The sequence below is a fragment of the Miniopterus schreibersii genome (genome assembly GCF_964146895.1).
Source record: "Miniopterus schreibersii genome assembly, chromosome: 11".
In the NCBI taxonomy this organism is placed as follows: domain Eukaryota; kingdom Metazoa; phylum Chordata; class Mammalia; order Chiroptera; family Miniopteridae; genus Miniopterus; species Miniopterus schreibersii.
In genome coordinates this window covers 25,336,953-25,341,461 of record NC_138111.1, presented here as the reverse complement: position 1 = coordinate 25,341,461, position 4,509 = coordinate 25,336,953, and positions in this window count along the sequence as shown.

Genomic DNA, 4,509 nt, shown 5'->3' with positions numbered 1-4,509 from the left:
GATGTTACACTTGGTGGTGATCTGATTAATGTCTGCCCACCTCACTATGCTCAGCTCCATGAAGAAAGGATCCCCAATGGTCTCCCCTGAGGTAGTTGCCTTGCACGTTACTGCTGATTCTCCTCAGGATCTACACCCACCAGCCCTATTTGCTTCTGGACCTATTAGTAGACTCAGCCCTGGAAGTTACCTTGACCAGCAAGGGAGAGTGTGGGGGTCTCTTAATGGCCAAATATATGGACCCTTATCCTGGCAAAGCAGAACCCATCTGTGATCCATCAGGTCCCACCCAGGGAGGAGTGGCCACGATGTTGCTGACAGAGAGGCTGGGGCCTCTAGGGAATTTCTAAGATGTGCAGGGATTCTGGGCATCCTGATTCACAGGTAGCATAAATGTTTATGGAACAAGGCTCCACTGTGGCTTTAAAAGGTCATCACAGATCTTTCCCCTGGACATGAAACAAGCAAGAAAAGGGATTCAGAGATCATGGACCAAGGTTCCAGAAGGATTTAAATCTAGGTAAAGAGTGATCGTTGGGTCCCTAGAAGGGGACTCGGGATGGAAGGTCCTGCCTGCCCTTAGTCCATTTGCAAATTACCTTCCCCTGGCCTTGTCCTTTCTACGTGGTATGTTTCATCTCTTCACATTTCCTCCCGTACTTAGTGCTGCTGCAGTTCCAGAGATTGAACTAGAAAACTACATGTTCCTAATATTTGCCCAAAAGAAACCTCAGCAGGAGAAGCAGAACATGTTCCCTCTTTCTTCAAAGCTGTAGAAGGGAAGCCGCTGTCCTGGGTGGGGGATGCTACAGGGGCCTTATGAGGGGTGAGGAGTCCTGGGCCTCTGCACACCTGGGAACCCTCCTTCCCTCCAATTCTGTCCAGGTCCTAACTGTTCTCAGAGATGGGTGTAAAGAGTCCCCTCCTCCAGCAAGTTGTCCTTGATGCCAGCCCCTACTTCTCTGTTCTCAGACTCTCCCAATAAATATACGACACAGAGGATGGAGCAAGGAAGGTCCTGCCTGTGGGGGTCTCTGATTTCCACTTCCCTACCTTTCCCCCCAGTGAGTGCCACAGCTGCTCACCTTGCTCTTTTTCTGGAGGTCAATCGGATTCCCCTGGGAAGCAGACAGCCTAAGTCCATCAGAAAGAGCCCCCAGCTAGCCCATAACTAGTCCTCCAGCTTCACCCTTTCTCATGCTTTGCACTACCACGAGAGCCCTCGAGGGGCAGGGCACACACAAAACAGCTCTGGGACCTAGGTCAACGCTGGGCTCCAGAGTTGGGGGGACATGAGAGCTGAGGCTCAGGGACCTTCTAGCCCAACCCTTTCTGATGACAGGTGGGAGACTAAGGCCTCAGACAGGAAGGGACTTCTCAGTCATTTATGTACGACCTGACTTGGAGGAATCTGACATCTCTCCCCTCCATGGGCACTGACTGAGGGAGAGGCCGAGTCCATCTCCCACAAAACCTCCTGCACCTTTGCGTTCAGGCAGCTCTGCTTCTTCACCAGCCTGGGGAACTGGGATGGGTGTCTTATGGGGGAGCCTCCATTCATTTGTCCTCAAGATGGGCATGATTCCTCAGCTCACAAGGGCGGCTGAGAGGCTCTCCTGAGAGGTTTGCCAAGTGCTAAGAACTCAGGGCTCAGTACAGGGGAAGGGTAGGGATGGGGCGCTCTCTTCTACCAAGTCTCAGGATCCTGGTGCTCACTTTCCTGCCCCCAGACTCACTCACTCACCTCCAGATAATCCTTCATCACAGTGTCCAGCATCGCCAGGTCAGTGAGGAACGCGCCCAGGAAGGGGATGACATCCTGTGCCACTGGGATGGGAATGGTGATGAGCCCCAACTCTCAGGTGCTGCCCTCACAACCGCCCCTGAAAACGCCTCACCCTCAGCCGCCTGGCCCACCCCAGGGTTCCCGTGTGGAGCAGCCTAGGACCCTGAGCAGCCTCCCTTCAATTCCCCCAAGAACACCAGTCTGCTGCTGATCACCATCCAGGGCCTGCTTCTGGCAAGTCACAGAATTTGTGGTCCCAGGTCCCTCCATACCCCTCCTCCCTTAATTGATTCTGCACCCAGCTCTCCAGGACCTCCTGTTAGTCACTTCTTTTTTTTTTTTTTTTAAATATATCTTTATTGATTTCAGAGAGAGGAAAGGAGAGGGAGAGAGAGAGATAGAAACATCAACGATGAGAGAGTCATTGATCGGCTGCAGCCCGCAACCCAGGCATGTGCCCTGACCGGGAATCGAACCCTGATCGCCTGGATCCTAGGTCAACGCTCAACCGCTGAGCCACGCACCCGGCCGGGCCCTACTAGTCACTTCTAAGGGAGGGTTTGGGCACTGTGAAATCAAGGGGCAGGGCTGCAGGAGGAAGGCCCCCTTGGTTTGGAGGCCTCCAGCTGAGAGGGAGGAGCCCTCTCCCCACTGACCCTGGAGCCTCTCACTCACAGGCACACTCACCTGCTGCTCTTGCCTCTTTTGGGCTCTCTGGGGGATCATCTCCAGAATAGCAAATTTGGAAGGCTGCTCCTGTCAGGATCCAGGACAGGTCATTGATGTCATACTCCACCCCATTTCCCCCCAGAACCCCTAATCTCGGACCCTGGACATTTGACCCAAGCCAGCTGGTACCAGTGCTACCCCATCCTCTAGCGTGCTCAGATTCTAGAACAATCCCAGCTCGGGCACACCCAGTGTGTGGCCCTGGGCCTATGGCCTGACCTCCTTAAGCCTATTCCCTCATCTGCAAAGTGAGGAGAATTCCACCTGCCTCCCAGTGTCTCCTGAGGACTGAATGTCATATTACTGTCATCACTGCTCTCCCCTCCCCCTCCAGGCAGAGCAGGGCACAAAGCTCCAGCACTTTCCTTTCCTCCCTGAACCTCACCGCCGCCCTGGGAGGCCTGCACCTCAGGATCGGCACCCTCCTGATGAGTCAGAGGCCCACTGAGAAGAGGCTGCTCCCCCTCCAGTCAGAGGCCCTGTCCTCTGGGCTCTCAGGGTGTGTCTAGGCCCCCAGCTGGGCTGAACCATGAATGGAAAAGGGTGGGCTGTCTCAGGAGCCTGGATGAGCCTCACCGAGGTCTCTGCCCCCGAGGCTGGGCCTGAGGCCATGCCAAAGGCTTCACCTTAGGACATTCCCCTGCACAGCAGTCTGTCTTTATCCACTCAGGGAGGGCACTCTCCAGAGGTGCCATCTCTGACTGACAGGGTAGGGGGTGTCCAGGGAACAGAGTAGGAATACTTTGTTTCCTCTTAAACACAAAGCTCCTGACTTCAATTCTGAAAGGATCCAATAAGAACCCATCAGCTCTCCAGACTCTTAAAAGCCATCTAGGGCATTTGTCATTGCCAGCTAGACACCTCGCTGGAAATCCTGTGATTGATTAGCAGTGCTTGCTCTAGGGCAGAAGGGGAGTGGAAGAATGCACTCGTATCTGTCCCTGGTCCAGCCATTTAGACCCAAGGCTAGGCAGCCCATTTGTCCACCTGGCCAGTGGGATTCCTCTGCAGAACCCAGCCCTGGTGCCCTCCCCGTGGAGATGCAGTGGAGACAGGAGGAATAGCAGAGGCATGGCTTCCTGAGGACAAGTCCCCTCCTGAGGACACGTCCCTGCAATCCAAATTGAATTAAAAGTTAGTAAGGCGCACGTGCCCTTCAAGAAACACCTTCAATAGGTGCTCTGAACTCCTGTATTTGACAGCAACCCACGTACAAGCACTCAGAGAGAGGAGAGGTAAGGGGTGAGGAAGGTGATACGGGGGTCAGGCTCGGTGGGTGGGGTGCTTGTCACCGGTAGTGGACTGGAAGCATGGGTGGGTTCGGGATGTGTGCAGGCAGGCAGCTGCCAGCAGAGGAGCAGGATGAGGAAGGGCAGGGGGCGGGGCAGGGGCACATGCCGGCAGAGTGAAGAGTTAGCTGAAGCAGGGACAGTCAAGGCGGGAAGCAGACGTGGGGCCTCTGGGGTCACCTAGAGGCTGTGGGCTGGATCCGGTGGGGGCTGCAGAGTTGGCGAGGGCCTTGTGAGCAGGACAGTAGGTCAGAGCTGCATTTTCGGAGGGTTACGTGGCAGTGGTGGGTTGGATGAATGAACTCAAAGAATGGTGAAATTAGCCTTTTTATTATAACTCCACTCAGGCCTGGAGCCTGAGTCCTGAGCCCTTCAACCTCTTAGTCTGAGAAAGAGGTGGTTTCTGTTAGAGATGCTTTCCACTTCTTACAGCCAAGCGCCGCTCAGTGCGACTTCCCGCAGAGGTTGGTTTTAACCAAGTAAAGAAGATGGGACGGATTTTCTTGACCGTAATTAAGGGCTCAGAGCTACACCTCCTGTCCCCCACTAGTCTCCAGAACATTCCGTGCTGCCCGGGGCCCCCTGACAGCCCTGAGGTAGCCCCCGGACAGAGCAGAAACTGGCCTGGACGGTAGGGGTTGATCGAGAGCGCGCCGCTCTGGGGGCGCTCCTGTTGCCAAGGGCAACCCGCCCCCCCCCCCGGGG